Raw genomic sequence first — 18473 nt, 5'->3', positions numbered from 1 at the left:
CTTAGTGTGCAGGGATTGCTGGTCAGGGCAGACTCGGTGGGCTGAAGGGCCTGTTTTCGCACTGTATCTCTAAACTAAACTGTAAATATTTTTGGAGACAGTTGATAAGCTTCAACTATCAATGACCAATGCAGATTTCAGTCCTGTGCATCAGACTAGTCCATGATCTTGTTCCCATCACTGATGAACTGGGGTGAGGGTAAAACTCCTGCAACTGGTCTGCGACCTCATTACTACCAATAACCCATGTTGGGAAATTCATGGGTGATTGAGAGGCTCTTTAAGAATGAACAGTCTGTTCACGTTCAATACTAAAATTCTACATTCTAGTTAACAGTGCAGATTAAAAAAAACATGTACAGAGTTATGGAAATTCAAAAGTTTAGAGTAGTTGAAATGAATTTCAGGTTCTGTGAATCATGCAGTGGAAGAACATAGCTGGAGATATCTTAATTGTGACAATCGTAAGCCGAGAATAGTTTTGTATGTCAAAACAATTTAGGCCCCTCTGGACACTGTTATTATCCTATAACAATGCCTCAAAACACAATCTATGCACGGCAATGTTTTCGTATATATTCTTAGTTTTGGCAGCATGAAAGACAAGGTAATAATTTATGAAAATTATATGAAAAGAAATAATTTATATTCATCACCTCTCACTTCTCATCACTTTAGATTATCAGTAATGCAGAGTGAATCTGCTGTCAGGTTTCTAATTGCTTTGTAATAGGTTTGAAACATGGAAATAATTAATGGCAAACAATCTGTCACTTGTCTGTTGCATTATCTTTCTATCACAGAAAAATAAAAAAGCTCATTAAAGAAGTTGCTAATGAGCTACAAAAGAGTATAAGAAGTGCCTTTCCACTGTACCAACACTGCACTGAAGGCAGGGAGAATATTTCAACATAATTCCCATCTCAATTAACGGTAGAGGCTGAGCTACAATATGTATTGGACAATTATATATCTTATCTTCCACAGTTCATTGTTTGTATTCCTTTTTCTGCAGTCAATGTAACATTAATTTCAGTTAAACTAGAACATAATTTCTCTTTGAGAAAATATTGAAAGTCCTGTTTGTCTTCACATAGCTATTGCTCAGAATAGTTGTTGCTTTGTACGTTCAAACCTGTTGAAATTTGAAGAATGTTGATCTGATAATATAAGAAGCAGGTAACCAAATTATCTATGTTATTTTATATTAAAACATTTGGGCCCCAATCATTTGTGTCTCTTTATTTGTTCTGAAATTACTTTTGCTTCAGTTGAAAGTTAGTTATTTATTGGGACATAGGCATCACTGGAAAGGGTGTAAACCGTGGATAAAGTAATGGTGAGATTTCTTCTTGAACTACTCAGTCTTTCTAGTGAAGGTACAATTGCAATGCTGATGAATAGGAAGTTCCAAGGTTTGGACCGCGAGATGGTGAAGGTAAGTGACATGTTTCCAGATCAAGATGGTGGTTAAATCACAATTGGAGTAGTGCGTGCAGTTCTGGTCGCCTTGCTATTGGAAGGATGATGTTAAGATGGAAAGGGTGGTGAAAAGATTCACCAGGATGTTACCAGGACTTGAGTTACAATGAGGTAGATAGGCTAGGGCTTTTTACCCTGGAGCAGAGCAAAGTCAGGTGTGACCTTACAGAGGTATACAAAATCATGAGAGGTTTACATAAAATGAATGGTCACAATCTTTTTCTTAGGGTAGAGCAGTCCAGAATCAGAGGACACAGGTTTAAGGTGAGAGGGAAAGATTAAAAAAAACTTTAGGGGCAATTTCTTCACAAAGAGGGTTGTGGGTATATGGAACAATCTGTTAGAGGAATCTGTCGAGGTTACATTTATAAGGCAATTAGACATGTACATGGATAGGAAAAGTTTAGAGAAATATGGACCAAATGCAGGCAAATATAAAACCTAATCAGCATGGACAAATTGGATCAAAGGACCTGTTTCCTTGCTGTATGACTATATAACTCTATGGGAGATAGAAATGAACTGGAGTTTGAAGAAGGAATTTTAAAACCTGTGGCCTTGGGAACTGGAGGTGTGGATGCTAATTTGAAGTTAAGAAATGTGCAAGAGGCTTATTTTTTGCATTCTTTGCGGATGTAAGCAGAATCCACAGGAAGTCATCTGGCTAAACATAAATCATCTCATTTTTGAATACAACACAGCCTATTCTTGCGCAATTCATGTTTGCAATAATAAAATACATTATGGGTCATAATTGGACATCAGCCATCACATTAAGCACCCTTTGAAATTTGTACCATCAAACAGAATACATTTGGCAGGCAACATTATCATCTACTTGTCTATTTATACATAATAATATGGTTCAAACTATACAATAGCTAAGTACTCTCTTAAATATAGGCTATAAATAGTGTAGTGTTGGCTGCATCATGAATAGAAGTACTTAATTTTTTTCCTGAGCTCTGCTGTAAACTTGCCCTTTGTAAATAACCTATCATGTTTGTACAATCACCAAAACTGCATCTAGTATACAATGTATGAATAAATCATTTCAAGTTGAAAAACATAGCCTTGAGGAATACAGAAGTGGCCAAGGATCTTTGGTTCCAGGCATTGTTGCAAACTCACAGTCCCTTCTGTAAATGCACAGGCAACAGTTGAGCAAATACAACCCAGAAATTGAAGTCAACACATATTATATCTGTGGGCTAAATTAAATAAAAACAGAGGGAAGCTTTCATTCATTTTGGTGAAAGCTTAATCAGATAGAATCACTGCTATGTGATTTGAATTGACAATAGCTCTGCTTGGTTATGTTGTGGGCTATATTTTCAGTTCCCATTTTTTAAGAATTTCTAGTGTAATCAAGTCAAGCTGAGAATATTGACAAATGCACAAGTACAGCAAGATATAGATATAACAAAAACCTTGCTTGCAGCAGCACCACGGGCACAGATTCAGACAGAATGCACAAAACATCAATTATACATAAATGACACATAAAATTCTGCAAGATGGTAAAAAAACTATGCAAAAAAAAAGACATTAGTTGAAAACACAATTAGAAAAAAAAAAAAAGTTCATGGCTATGCAAGAGGTGGTCCATAGTGTTCCATTGTCGAGGTAGGAATCATTGACAGAAAATTAATGCTTCCAAAAGTAAATTGGCAGAGAATACGGAGAAACACTTCAGATGTAGACCAGCAAAATGTACTCCTGATCAGAATCAGAAGGTTGTCATGCCTTCACTTGAGTGCACAAATTATTGCTGTAACACTAGTGCTTTACTAAGGGAATGCTTGACTACTAAAGATGCTACTTTTCACAGGAAATATTGGACAGAGTGTTCAAAGTGGTTAACAATTCTCAGAGGTATTCAAGCTAATATTTATTTCTCAATCAATAACACTAAAGGACATTATTTGGTCATTTTCAATCAGGTTGTTCTTTGTGGTATCTTGCTGTGTGCAAACTAGTAGCCATTTCTCAACTTACAATTGGAAATACACTTCAGGAAAATTACACTTCTTTGGAATATTCAATGGTTATGCTCTAAAAAACGATGCCTCTCCTTTTTTAAGTTATAGATGTACGGTGAATTCACCAATGCTATCTTTTGGGAAGAGCATGAGGTAATATTGATCAGATGGGTCTGTGACACCAGTGCTGATTCTCTGGCTCACTCCTAGAGTGCAGCTCCCAGTTGGAGGCATGAGATAATTTATTTATTCATTTTCCGTGTATTGTCATTTAGTAATTTGCTCCAGTCTTATTAATAACTGATCATGCAATCAATATAAGGTATCACAAAATGCTGGAGTAACTCAGTAGGTCAGGCAGCATCTCAGGAGAGAAGGAATGGGTGACGTTTCGGGTCGAGACCCTTCTTCCGTCTGAAGAAGGGTCTCGACTCGAAACGTCACCCATTCCTTCTCTCCTGAGATGCTGCCTGACCTGCTGAGTTACTCCAGTATTTTGTGATACCTTCGATTTGTACCAGCATCTGCAGTTATTTTCCTATGCAATCAATATATGTAATTATCAAAAGAATCCCTTACAAACATGAGCTGATTTTTACTGGAACTGTCAGGTCAAGTCAAGGCATGAATACTCAAAAATCACCATATGATTGGTGATTTTCCATGTCCAACTACTATATCCTGAATGGAGGTTATGGTTGGATTGCTTTCCTCTAAATTCCAGGATTCCTACATTGACACTGCAAATACAACAAAGCATTATTCCTGGCCAGTGACATTGCAAGTTGGCTTTTTCAAATTACTTCCGTGAGCTTACTTATATCACCCATGCAAATCTACAAATCTAGCAAAACCCAGTGCGCTGGTAACAGCTGGAATGATCTAACAGTGTGTTATCAAGGCCTATGATTGTTCTTATATGAGTAAACTGTCACATTAAGAATCACACTTCTCAGAAACCAACCCTCATATCTATACACACACATCCACACCCGTCCCACTTTATTCTCTCCACATACTCGTGAACTACTCCCAGATTTACACCAGGGGGCAATTTACAGTGGTCAATTAATCTACCAACCAACACATTTCGTGGAAGTGGAAGGAAATCAGCCCATCCCGAAGAAAACTACATGGTCATAGGAAAGAGCACGCAGACTCCACTGTAGACATAACCCACATCTCCCAAGTGCAGAGTATAACTTTATCAAAGAGGTTACCATTACCCTTTTGCTCAGGTTAACTAACATGTCTGCCTATTATAGCGGCGTCTAATGGCTGCGGCTCGCTAGCAGTCTGTTCGTCTTTTTTCCTTTTTTTGTTGTTGTGTGTCGGTGTTGGGATGGTTTTTGTATTTTTTTGGTTGTGTATGTGTGGGGGGTGGTGGTGTGGGTGGTGTGGGTGGTGTGGGTGGGTGGGGTGGGGGAAACCTTTCTCTTCCTCACGGCGCGGGGTGCGGCTCGGCCGCGGGGTCTAACATCGCCCGGTGCGGCTCGGCCGCTGGACTTAACATCGCCCGGTGCGGCTTGGCCGCTGGACTTAACAGTGCCCGGTGCGGCTCGGCCGCGGGACTTTTCATCGCCCGGTGCGGCTTGGCCGCAGGACTTTACATCGCTGGTGCGGCTCGGCCGCTGGACTTAACAGTGCCCGGTGCAGCTCGGCTGCGGGGCCTAACATCGCCCGGTGCGGCTCGGCCGCGGGACTTTACATCACCCTGTGCAGCTCGGCCGCGGGACTTTTCATCGCTGATGCGGCTCGGCCGCGGGACTTAACATCGCCCGGTGCGGCTCGGCCGCGGGGCTTTACATCGCTGGTGCGGCTCGGCCGCGGGACTTTTCATCGCTGGTGCGGCTTGGCCGCGGGACTTAACATCGCCCGGTGCGGCTCGGCCACGGGACTCAGCTGCGCAAGGCTCGGTCGCGGGGCCTTCCATTGCCCGGCTCGGCCGCGAGACGTTTCAGCGCCCGGTGCGACTCGGCCACGGGGACTTCCATCCCCTTGCGGGGACTGTGCGGGTCGGTCGGGGACGAGCTGTCTGTCCGTGGGCGTGGGGAAGAGAGTGGAAGTTTTGTTGCCTCCATCACAGTGAGGGGGTGTTTGGAGTCACTGTGATGGACGTTTGTGTTGGGGTTAGTGTCTTGTGTTCTTTTTTGTGTGACTGCTATGTAGTTTCGTTCGGTACCTTGGTACCGAATGACAAATAAAGCTCTGTTATTATAAACATGCAAAATAAAAGAGCTAGAATTTATAGCACGATAGGCTTCCCTTGAGTTCAGGACATTACTAACTGCACTTAAGCAGCTATCGAGTTCAGGTTTAAGCTGCAATAGGAAAGATGTAATAGGAATCTGAAGGGAAACATTTTCACACCGAGGGTGGTGGGTATATGGAACGAGCTGCCAGAGGAGGTAATTGAGGCAGGTACTATATACAACATATAAAAGACATTTAGACAGGTACATGGACAGGAAAGGTTCAGAGGGATATGGGCCAAGTGCATACAGTTGGGACTAGTGTAGATGGGGCATCAACCACTCTCTGTGTAGAACACTTACCCCTCAGATCCCCTTTCAAACTCCTACCTCTTCCCTTAAACCTATGTTCACTTGCTTTTGATCAAAGATACTAGAGGAGCAAGATGAACCACTCCGTCGAAATCGCCTATACTGAAATGTAGTATGCAAAGGCGCCATTTTAGTAGGCAAAACCCTCCGTTCGCTATGCCTCGTAGTGTAATCAGGATTTTGGGGGAACAGTATGTGTGATGATAAAAAAAAGGCAGAATATATCTCATCTATCAATTCACAGATTTTTGTTATTTTTCTTTTAAAATGTTTCTGCACGTTTCTGCCTACTAAAATGGCGCCATGACATACCATGGTTTTTAAGGTCGAGTGGTCTATCTTGCTCTGTTCTATTATCTTTGCTTTTGATACACCTATCATGGGAAAACAGCCTTACCTTAGGATGATATCCTTACCGGATAGGTGATAATGCAAGCAAGATTTTCATTTTATCTGTCCCTCACTATCCTTGCGCATATGACGATAAACTAGAAAACTTGACTTCTACCTTGGGTGATATAATAGTTAGGCACCGTGTACAGGAACCTCACATTTATGCATGTTTGATTTATGCATTTTTTAAATAATGTGTTTGTATAATTAATACCAAAAACCAATTTATGTGCTGTATTTTTTAAATAATGCGCTCAAATTTACATCGTATTGTACATGTTTAATTTAAGCATTTTGAATTACGTGCTGTTTTTCAGCAACATAACATCCATGTATAATGCGAGGTGCCTGTACTTTGGATTCCACTATTGTGGTCTGGTTACTTGATATAACTGGTAATTTGTATTATTGTTTATTGCGTGGCGACTCCTGAGAGTTAGGCCACTCCTTGGTCGAACCCTCTGCACTGAGACTGACAGGGTCTGGGCACTGCCCAGTCCATGGGGTTTCACACCAGTGGTTGTGGAGAGAGAGGAGAGTGAGCATGTGTACTGGCAGCTTGTTGTGTTAATAAAGCAATCCCGACTGAACTAACCTGGCGTCTACCCTTACTTCGGGCTGAACCGATTGCTCTCTCTACATTGGTGACCCTGACGCTCCAAACTCGTCCTTTTGGAGCACAACATGCAAGGCGGCAACCAGCTCCCCGCTGCTCTGACCGACCAGGCCCAGCTGAATGCGGTCGCCCTGAAGCTACCGAACTTATGGACCTCCCAGCCGCACGTATGGTTTCAGCAGGCTGAGGCCCAGTTCTAGGTCCGCGGGATCAGTCGACGAGACCCGTTTCTATTACGTCGTCAGCGCGCTCGACCAGGAAACGACTGGTCGCGTAGTACCTTACCTGCATGATCCCCCGGCGGCCGCTAAAAATGAAGGCCTCAAGGCGCTGCTTCTCCGCACCTTCTGGCTCAGCCGCATGGAGCGAGCGGCGCGGATCCTCAACATGGGCGGGCTCGCCGATCGGCAGCCGTCGGCCCTCATGAGCGAGATGGCCATAAGCCCCACCTTGTGTTTGAGCTCGCGTTCCTGCAGCAGTTGCCAGACGACATCCGGCTGCTTCTCTCCGGGGCGAAATTTGACGACCCCCTGGCGCCAGCAGAACGCACCGACGAGCTGTGGCTGGCCTATCAACGGGATATGGGCGCGTTTGATCGAGGGCCTGCAGCGCTCGGGACGTTGCAGCAGGGAGGCGCGTCTATCGATCGGGTGTCGGTGCACCAGAGCCCCGGAGAACCCAGCGACCGTCCCCTGCATTCACCGGGGGTTTGGGGCCCGGGCGACGCTGGTAGAGGGCGCTGGTGTTACTACCACAAGGGCTGGGGTTCTGCGGCTCGACAGTGCCGCCAGGACTGCTCGTACCCGGGAAACGCCGGGGCCGGCCGCCAGTAGTCGCTGTGGCGGCCGGCCAGATACACCGCCTCAACGCTTGGGACCGACATCCGGGACGCCGGTACCTCGTTGACACCGGGGCGGAGGTGACATTTTGCTCCCATCGGGAGTCGACACTTGTTCAGGTAAGCGGGGGCCCTCGCTCACGTATGGTGTTCGCACGGTCCCGCTTATTTTTGGTCCCTGTCATTTCACCTGGATCTTTACAATCGCCGACGTTTCCCAGCCGTTGTTGGGTGCCGATTTCCTCCGGGCTCAATCGCTGTTGGTGGATGTGAGGGGGCAGCGTTTGGTCCACGCTGCAATAATGGAGTTGATCTACTTATGCCCAGCTGCATCGGCTAGGCCACACCGCGACCCGGTGTCTTCCGTGGACAATGTCTATACCCAGATATTGTCATAGAAACATAGAAACATAGAAAATAGGTGCAGGAGTAGGCCATTCGGCCCTTCGAGCCTGCACCGCCATTCAATATGATCATGGCTGATCATCCAGCTCAGTAGCCTGTACCTGCCTTCTCTCCATACCCCCTGATCCCTTTAGCAAAAAGGGCCACATCTAACTCCCTCTTAAATATAGCCAATGAACTGGCCTCAACTACCTTCTGTGGCAGAGAATTCCACAGACTCACCACTCTCTGTGTGAAGAAATGTTTTCTCATCTCGGTCCTAAAAGACTTCCCCCTTATCCTTAAGCTGTGACCCCTGGTTCTGGATTCCCCCAACATCGGGAACAATCTTCCCGCATCTAGCCTCTCCAACCCCTTAAGAATTTTATATGTTTCTATAAGATCCCCCCTCAGTCTTCTAAATTCCAGCGAGTACAAGCCCAGTCTATCCAGTCTTTCCTCATATGCAAGTCCCGCCATCCCAGGGATTAATCTGGTGAACCTTCTCTGTACTCCCTCTAAGGCAAGAACGTCTTTCCTCAGGTTAGGAGACCAAAACTGCACACAATACTCCAGGTGGGGTCTCACCAAGGCCCTGTACAACTGCAGCAGAACTTCCTTGCTCGTAAACTCAAATCCTCTTGCTATGAATGCCAACATACCATTCGCTTTCTTCACTGCCTGCTGCACCTGCATGCTTGCTTTCAATGACTGGTGCACCATGACACCCAGGTCACGTTGCATCTCCCCTTCTCCCAATTGGTCACCATTCAGGTAATACTCTGCTTTCCTGTTCTTGCCGCCAAAGTGGATAACCTCACATTTATCCACATTATATTGCATCTGCCATGCATTTGCCCACTCGCCTAATCTATCCAAGTCACTCTGCAGCCTCCTAGCATCCTCCTCGCAGCTAACACTGCCACCCAGCTTCGTGTCATCCGCAAACTTAGAGATGTTGCATTCAATTCCCTCGTCCAAATCATTAATATACACTGTAAATAACTGGGGTCCCAGCACTGAGCCTTGCGGTACCCCACTAGTCACTGCCTGCCATTCCGAAAAGGACCCGTTTATTCCTACTCTTTGCTTCCTGTCCGCCAACCAATTTTCTATCCACCTCAAAACTGAACCCTCAATACCGTGTGCTTTAAGTTTGTACACCAATCTCCTATGTGGGACCTTGTCGAAGGCCTTCTGAAAGTCCAGATATAACACATCGACTGGTTCTCCCTTATCCACTCTACTAGTTACATCCTCGAATATATTGCCCCCCAAATTTCGGAATTCGTGGGGATTTTGTCCTTTTACCACGGGCTCGTGCCCGCGACGGCTCGGATCATGCGGCCGTTATTTAGGCTCCTGGCCAGCAAGCGGAAGGACGTACAGTGGCACGACGAGGCCGTGGCCGCTTTCAATGGCGCCGAAGGAGCTTGCACGCGCGACAATCCTGGTCCATCCGCGAGATAAGGCCCCGACCGCCCTGACGGTGGACGCCTTGGACTCTGCCGTGGGCGGCGTGCTCGAGCAGTTGCTTGATGGGTGCTGGTGGCCTCTGGCCTTTTTCAGCCGGCAACTCAGCTCAGCAGAGAGGAATTACTTTGCTTTCGACCGGGAGCTCCTCGCATTATACCTGGTGGTGCGACACTTTCGCTATTTCCTGGAGGGCCGGCGCTTTACCACCTTCACCGACCACAAGCCCCTCTTGTTTGCCTTCGCGAAGGTGTCCGACCCATGGCCCGCTCGGCAGCAGCGTCAGTTGGCGATCGTCTCAAAGTTCACCACCCGCATCCGCCACATCGAGGGCAAGAATAACCGGGTCGCCGACGCGTTATCCCACCCCGCCATTGGTGCTGTCCTGGAAGTGGCCCCGGGTAATGATTATTTCGCTTTGGCGGCAGCCCAGCTGGAGGACAGCGAGATGCTCGCCTATCGCACTGCGATTTCCGGCCTGGTGCTGGAAGATCCTGTGCGACGCGTCCCCTGGTCAGCCGCGACCCATCGTCGCCGCCGCCTGGCACCACCGGATGTTTGACGTCATCCAAGGGTTGGCTCATACTTCCATCCGGGCGACCACTACCTTTGTAGCTGCCCGGTTCATGTGGCACGGCTTGCGCAAACAGGTCGGCCCGGGCATGCATTCCGTGCCAGACGTCCAAGATTCAGCGCCACATCCGGGCGCCCATAAAGGATTTTGCTGTGCCTCGCCATCACTTCGACCACATCCACATGGGTATCGTGGGTCCACTTCCCCTATCCCGGGGTGTCACTCACCTCCTCACTGTGGTAGATCGATTCACGCGGTGGTCGAGGCCGTTCCGCTGGCTGAAACTTCTGCTGTGACACGTGCCCGAGCCCTCCCTGCAAACTGGATCGCCCGCTTTTGTGTGCCGGTGGACATCTCGTCAGACTGGGGGGGCTCAGCTCACCTCAGAACTGTGGTCTGCAATGGCCTGCCTGTTGGGGGTCCAGCATCATCACATCACGGCCTATCATCCACAAGCTAACGGCCTGGTGGAGCAGTTCCATCATCTCAAGGCCTCGCTGAAGGCGTGGCTCACGGGCCCAGAGTGGATGGACGCATTGCTGTGGATTTTGTTGAGGATCCGTATGGCCCTGAAGGACTTGGCTTCTTCCTCTGCAGAACTGGTGTATTGTTCTCCACTCACAGTTCCGGGGGATTTAATTCTGTTGGCGCACGGACAACAGGAGCCGCCTTCATCCACGCTGTAGCACCTCCGTGAGAAGGTGGGCACGCTGTCTCCTGAACCGACATCTCGCCATGGGGTGATTCGTCCCCACGTCCCATCTGCTCTCCAGGACTGTCCGTATGTGTTGCTGCGTCATGACACTCATCGGACACGGCTGCAGCGGCCGTACGAGGGTCCTTTCTGGGTGCTGCAGACTGGGGCTACCATGTTCGTTTTGGACATAGGGGGCCGGGGCAAGACTCTCAGTGGCTCGCCTTAAGCCGGCCCATTTGGACATTAGTCAACCCGTGCAGGTGGCCTAGCCTCATCGTCGGGTGCGTCCTCAATCCGGGCCGCTCCCGCCTGTGCTACGCTGTCCCGAGAATGGATGTGCGTACAAGGTCCGGCCACCTCGTTCCTGCGCCGATTGGTTTTGTGCCTCCGTTTCTGGGGGGTGGTCCTGTAGCGACTCTTGAGAGTTAGGCCACTCCTTGGCCAAACCCTCGGCACGGAGACTGACAGGGTCTGGGCACTGCCCAGTCCACGGGGTTTCACACCAGGGGTTGTGGTGAGGAGTGAACATATGTGCTGGCAGCTTGTGTTAATAAAGCCATCCCGACTGAACTAACCTGGCGTCTAGGCCTTAGTTCGGGCTGAACCGATCGTTCTCGCTACAATTGTATATTTATTTGTTGTGTTGTTGCACTAATGTGCCCGTAAAACTGCACCAAGAAGGAATTTCTGTTTCGTCCTGGTGCATATGAAAACTAAATATCCTTGACATTATGTGAGACTTTACCATTAGCTGGAGTGGAGTTTTGATTACCTGAAGATTTTTCCTGATGGTTTTTATAAATTCATGTGATTTGTTTGTCAACATTACATGCTGCACCAATCCATGCTGCACCAATCCAGAGAGGCCGTTCCCTCCGAAACTCCCTAGTCAACTCATCCCTTCCCACCCAAACCAGCCCCACCCCTGCAACCTCAGGAGAAGCAACACCTGTTCCTTTACCTCCCCCTCGACTCCATCCAAGGAGCCCGACAGTCTTTTCAGGTGAGGCAGAGGTTCACTTGCACCTCCTCCAAGCTCATCTGCTATATCCGCTGTTCCAGGTGTCAACTTCTGTACATCGGCGAGACCAAGCGCAGGATCGGCGATCGTTTCGCTGAACACCTCTGCTCAGTCCGCCTTAACCTGAGGGGTATGAACATTGACTTCTCTAATAGCCCTTGCTTTCCCTCTCTCTCCATCCCCTCCCCCTTCCCAATTCGACCACCAGTTTTACTATCTCCGATTATATTCTATCTGTCTCGCCCACTACCCTGACATCAGTCTAAAGAAGCGTCTCGACACGAAATGTCACCCAATAGACAATAGGTGCAGGAGGCCATTCGGCCCTTCGAGCCAGCACCGCCATTCAATGTGATCATGGCTGATCATTCTCAATCAGTAGCCCGTTCCTGCCTTCTCCCCATACCCCCTGACTCCGCTATCCTTAAGAGCTCTATCCAGCGCTCTCTTGAATGCATTCAGAGAATTGGCCTCCACTGCCTTCTGAGGCAGAGAATTCCACAGATTCACAACTCTCTGACTGAAAAAGTTTTTCCTCATCTCAGTTCTAAATGGCCTACCCCTTATTCTTAAACTGTGGCCCCTGGTTCTGGACTCCCCCAACCCATTCCTTCTCTGCAGAGATGCTGCCTGCCTGCTGAGTTACTCCAGCATTTTGTGTCTAGCTTCAATTTAAACCAGCATCTGCAGTTATTTCCTACAAATATAATCAAACTATATCTATTTGGTACATTTAGGCCAATATTTCCACCATGCAAGTACAACCATATCATTCATTACAGGCACGATTTGAATGCAAAGCTTATTTTTTTAAATGCTTTGCTTTATTTCAATGTTAATGCTTAAGGGCACTGAATTAAGTAATGAGATGCTTAATCCCAATGAATTGGAAATTCTACACCTTGTCACTTTTCACTTTGTTTCCCCGATTCCATTTTCATATTCAGCTTTACATTGCTAGTCAGAAAAATAGTTACACGCAGTTATTTGTTGGAAATTAAACTGTTTGAGGCCTATTAAAATGAATCCGTATTGTCAAACTCACCATTATTTTGCAGTACATTTTCATTTAAGCAAAATATAACATTTACTTTTCAGATTTTAAAGTTATTCTTGTTCTTTACCTTTTCAGATATCCCAGTCTCTGTATTACTTTGAGGAAACTAGAAGTAATTTCACAAAGAGCTAACACAAAAATTCTAATTTACCTGCATAAATATTCTACGAAGTTATGATTTCATCACTTTGAGGGGTTTTCAAAGTTTACAACTATCATGAAAGTTCTCCACAATTTTTTTTTCCGCACCGAAGCAATGAGAACTGAAGCCTGAGACATCTAGCAACAGTTGCTAGACACAAAAACCATGTGATCAAAACACTTGTAACCAAGCACTGGGCTGAGGGCAATCATTGATTGTGGAAGCTAGCAAGAAGCAATTTCCCTGGTTACCGATGTAAATCTACATAATTACTCATAAAGTAATTATGTAGATTTATATAGGTAGCTGGTTCAATAAATACCTTTCCTCCATTATAATTACTTTAATGTATAATGTCCTGGTAACCAACCTGGTCTCCCGGTGGCTTAGCACTTCAACTCCACCTCCCATTCCCAATCTGATCTTTCTGCCCTGGGCCTCCTCCATTGTCAGAGTGAGGCCCAGCGCAAATTGGAGGAACAGCACCTCATATTTCGCTTGGGCGATTTACACCCCAGCAGTTTGAACATTGACTTCTCCCACTCCAGGTAATCCCTGCTTCCCCTCTCTGTCCCCGCCCCCTTCCCAGTTCTCCTACTCGTCTTCCTGTACATCATATCTTTGTCCCGCCCCCTCCCGACATCAGTCTGAAAGGTCTCGACCCGAAACGTCACCCATTCCTTCTCTCCTGAGATGCTGCCAGACCTGCTGAGTTACTCCAGCATTTTATGTCTACCTTCGATTTAAACCAGCATCTGCAGTTTTTTTTCCTACACTATATGTCCTGGTGATTAAATCATTTTAATCTTTGACGTTTCCTCTTGTATCACTCATATGCAGTACAACGCCTTTGACATTAGAAAAGTTGGAGGCATGCTGCTTAAATACTTAGGTTGGCTGTAGAGATGCTCTTGCCTGATGACCTCTGGCACGTGAAGGCCACGACACACTGCTTCACCCTGTGTAGATGCACACTTGGCTATAAGAAAGCAGGATGATAAATACTGGAGGTTGTGGTGTGTGACGGATGACTGGTGTTTGGAGTCTTCATCGTTATGGCCAAGGACAGCCTAAGTTCTTTGCATAGCCATGATTAATGTTTTATGGAATTACCCAATCAATGGTAAGAAGATTCCTGGAATACCGTTACATTAATGAGTCATGGTTGAGATAAACTGCTCATTTCTCTGTATAATTAGCCAGTACATGAGATATGTTCTGCTGTCCCTCAGTTTTTTTTATCCATGGTCTCTGAGGTACAGGGTCTATGTCCATCAGAGTTTGGATCAGGCTGCACCTTCAAGCCCAGACCTTACACGACAGCTGGTATTTGGAATGAGCTGCCAGAGGTGAAACTCGTGCAGTCATGAGCAGAACATTCAAACTCCACGCGGATAATCATTGAGGCCAAATTTAGTTTGGACCATGCAAGTCTGCATCATCCCTACTTGCATTAAAACCAACACTAAACCCAGGTACAATATGATTACCACAAACCAATGCACACGTGACATTGCACCTGCCCCATTCTTTTCCATGCTTCGAATCCCTCTTTTGTTATTTTTGGGATCTTTGACACCCACAGGAATGTTGTCAGGAATCAACGCTAACTAAACCTTTGAAATCATTTCTGAACTTTCTTCAGGCTTTAATGATCCCATTTACAATAAATCTTAAATGCGGTAATGCTGTATATTTTAATACTTACCAGTATTTGGAGTGCTTATTTAATGGCCTGTATATTTTGTTCAACTACTCTCTAAAGGCAAACTGGGTACATATATTTCATGAAGTCTCTATCTGCTATGATGTCATAAAGTTCTGTTCCAGTGACATCATGGTCAGAAGTGATGGCCTCAACCTGTCACAAGGTTGTAAGACAGGAAATTAAATAAAATCTGAGAGACAAATGTAGCTAAACAATTTCTCTTTGTCGTATATCAAATAGGTACATACATATTTGGAGATTTTAAACATTTCCCTTACTGCCAAAAACACAGTCTGTTTTTGTTTTAGCAGAAAGATACCTGCACAATTTAAAAAAAAGAATGAATATACAGGATTTACATGCTATTTTGCCAGACCTCTTGATATGGTACCATAGAGAAGCTGCTAGCTTATTCAAAATACATAAAATTATGTTGCTTATGAAATTTCTCTGTTAGCACTTTAAATCTAAAACTTATTCAATGATCACCTGAGCAAGATGCAGACATTTATCAGTGATTCTTGAGAATACTAGGTATCACAAAATGCTGGAGTAACTCAGCGGGTCAGGCAGCATCTCAGAAGAGAACGAATGGGTGACGTTTCGGATCGAGACCTTTCTTCTACTAGTGTGATTTCCAAAATAGATTCTATTAAAACATCATGTCAATGCATTCTGTAACTATCCATTTGGGCAATAAAAGATTTATTTTTCAACTGTTAAATATGATTTATCAAGAAATTTGGTTTGATAAATAGATAAGCAGATTTATGTTGATGTAACATGCTTTATTTCTCCCAACCTGGCAAAAAATGTTATATTTAATCAGGTCAGTACAGTGGAAATTCTTCAAAGAGAAAGTGAAACATCTTAGCAATTTTAAAATATATAAAACGATTAAGTGACCATTCAGCAAGTGAATTTATCAACTGTCCTGCTGAATATCCACTAGATTCCATCATCAAGTTCCAGTTGTTGTCCACTCATTCACTGAAATAGTGCACAGGAACAGGCCCTTTGGCCCTACTCATCCCTGCCAACCAAGATGTCCCACCTACTGTCATTTGTCCACGTTTGGTCCACATTGCTCAGAAACGTTCCTGTCCATGGAAATGTCCGTATTCCATACTCAGTTTCTAATTCCCACGCCATTTCTCCCATTCCTTTGGGGGGGGGGGGAATGACTATTGCTTGTTTTTAAAATACTCCAGCTCCTCTCCTCCTCCTCCCAAGGCACTACCGTCACGTCACGTCCCTATTTCACTTGGACCCTGACTAATGTCCACCTTTCACCGTCCACCCTTTTTTCAACTCCAATCTCCTGTCGGGGCGCGGCAAGGTCGCCTAACGGTCCAGCGCGCGCCCCGGACCACGTTCCCAACGGCCGTCCCCTCCACTCCGCGCGCGCCCGGGCCACGTTCCCAACGGCCGTCCCCTCCACTCCGCGCGCCCCGGGCCACGTTCCCAACGGCCGTCCCCTCCACTCCGCGCGCGAGGAACACATCCCAACGGCCGTCCCCTCCACTCCGCGTGCGCCCGGACCACGTCCCAACGGCCGTCCCCTCCACTCCGCGCGCGCCCGGGCCACGTTCCCAACGGCCGTCCCCTCCACTCCGCGCGCGCCCGGGCCACGTTCCCAACGGCCGTCCCCTCCACTCCGCGCGCGCCCGGACCACGTCCCAACGGCCGTCCCCTCCACTCCGCGCGCGCCCGGGCCACGTTCCCAACGGCCGTCCCCTCCATTCCGCGCGCGCCCGGACCACGTCCCAACGGCCGTCCCCACCACTCCACGTCCCAACGGTTATGGCCGTCCCTTCCACCGCGGGCCGGGCGCGCGCCACCGCGGGCACGGCCGTTTCAACCCGGCGGTCAAAAGGGGGCGAAGAGCGTTGGAAACGAAGGAGGAAGGGGGGGGGGGGCGCGCACCGTTCCAACGTGCGCGCGCCTTCCTCCCAACGTCCGGGAAGTCCCCCTTTCTGCCGCCGGGTTGCCTGAAGAAGGGTCTCGATCCCCGAAACGTCTCCCATTCCTTCTCTTCAGAGATGCTGCCCTGACCCGCTGAGTTACTCCTACATTTTGTGTCTTGTCCCCCCCCCCTTTCTGCCGCCGGGTTCAACCGGCCCGGCCTACGCTGCCTTCCAACGGCCGCCCCTTTACTTTACGCCATCTGACGCTTGAAGGGTTTTCCCGGCCTTTGTCCGAGCAAGCGCGTTCCCCCGGAGCCTCTGAAGCCAGGCAGTGGGTTCCGACCACTCGTGCGTTTTTAAGCGGGCCTGTGCTGTGGTCTCCGAGTCCATTTGGAAGGAGGGTCGAACGCTGTTCGGTGTGCGAGTGCATGGAGGAATCAGCGCTGAGTGAACAGTGAGCGAAACTCAAAGCACCAAAAATAAAATATCTCCCCCCACATGTGACGACCCATGCACATTTCTCGCCGTTAAGAGAGGAAAGATAAGAGGGTTATGGGTCAAACGCGATTAGTTTAATTGGGCATCTTGTTCGGCATAGTAGACGAGTTGGTTCGAAGAAGGGTCTGTTTCCATGTTAGATCACTCTATCAATCTCAAGTGACCCGCATCCAAATAAATCCGCACTCCATGCGGATGAACGGTTTTTCCTCTGCGGGATCTGACTTGTGTTGAGCACTTAACCCGGGGTTCTTGTGCCAGCCCCATTTCCTTTTCTAAAACCGTGTATTTTGGACGTGGATATCGCTGTCGATTCCGGCCTTTATGGTCCATTCGTATTACCCCTGGAGAGCTGGTTAGGGGTCACGTATGTGCGAGACCAGACAAGAGGGGGATAATGGCCAGATTTTGATGAATACTGATGAATAGAATAGTAGGTTTTTAAATGGCAAATGAGTGGATTTTCCTTTTATATCCCAGATGTTGGTGTCATACAACATGGTAACAGGCCCTTCGCCCAACTTGGCCATTCCAACCAAGGTGACATTCTGGGCTAGCCATATTTACCTGCATTTGGTCCATATCTATCCAAACCCTTCCTATCCATATATTTGTCCAAACATCTTATGCAAGTCATGCCTGTTTTATTTAATAACTTGAATAGAATTTGAATCCATTTGTATGGATCAGGGTCCAGAACTCTGGCTGTCTCAGTACAATTAACCACAACGGCCTCTGTCAGCCCTGATCTTGAACATCCAAAGGTGGCTCTCCTGACATTACAACTCTCCCCAGTTTTGCTCTCAAATGTCATGTTAGATTATGTTTTGGAATTGTAAAGTATGATGTGATTCTGTTTACTAACTGCAGCAAGAATAACTGCACCAAGGAGAACTTTGCATTTGATATAAATTATTGCAAATTATATACTAAGTAATTGACAAGGCTTAATTTTGAGGTATACGTGTGCATACCAATGGGTTCAAATGAATGAGCAGAGAAAGGCCTAGAATCAATTTTTACTTAGTTATGTCATATTATGTTTCATTGCATTAAAAGTTGAAGCTTTGATAAGGAAAACCATTTTTGAATGAGTACAATTGCAGTAAGTTATCACTAATATGATAGGCGAATCAG

The 18473-nt window shown here is 46.7% G+C and overlaps 2 protein-coding genes across 3 annotated transcripts in view; one reads left to right on the top strand and one right to left on the bottom strand.

Moving 5' to 3' along the window:
• The window catches only part of LOC144602149 (doublecortin domain-containing protein 1-like), a 309816-nt gene extending 296493 nt beyond the window's left edge, over positions 1 to 13323 (bottom strand). Inside the window, exon 1 of the mRNA XM_078414883.1 lies at positions 13233 to 13323. The gene's annotated coding sequence lies outside the window, so the exon portion shown is untranslated. The remainder of the gene's footprint in view (positions 1 to 13232) is intronic.
• Positions 13324 to 16672: 3349 nt separating this feature from the next.
• Positions 16673 to 18473, top strand: part of dnajc24 (DnaJ (Hsp40) homolog, subfamily C, member 24) — a 51660-nt gene continuing 49859 nt past the window's right edge. Inside the window, exon 1 of one of the 2 annotated variants that reach the window (XM_078414881.1) lies at positions 16673 to 17292. The gene's annotated coding sequence lies outside the window, so the exon portion shown is untranslated. Of the gene's footprint in view, positions 17293 to 17481; positions 17770 to 18473 lie in introns of those variants that run through there. The other variant, XM_078414882.1, reaches the window with a different exon arrangement.

Source organism: Rhinoraja longicauda, chromosome 18 (assembly GCF_053455715.1).
Source record: "Rhinoraja longicauda isolate Sanriku21f chromosome 18, sRhiLon1.1, whole genome shotgun sequence".
NCBI lineage: Eukaryota > Metazoa > Chordata > Chondrichthyes > Rajiformes > Arhynchobatidae > Rhinoraja > Rhinoraja longicauda.
The sequence above is the reverse complement of the archived record's forward strand: the minus strand, read 5'-3'. Positions and strand labels throughout refer to the sequence as shown.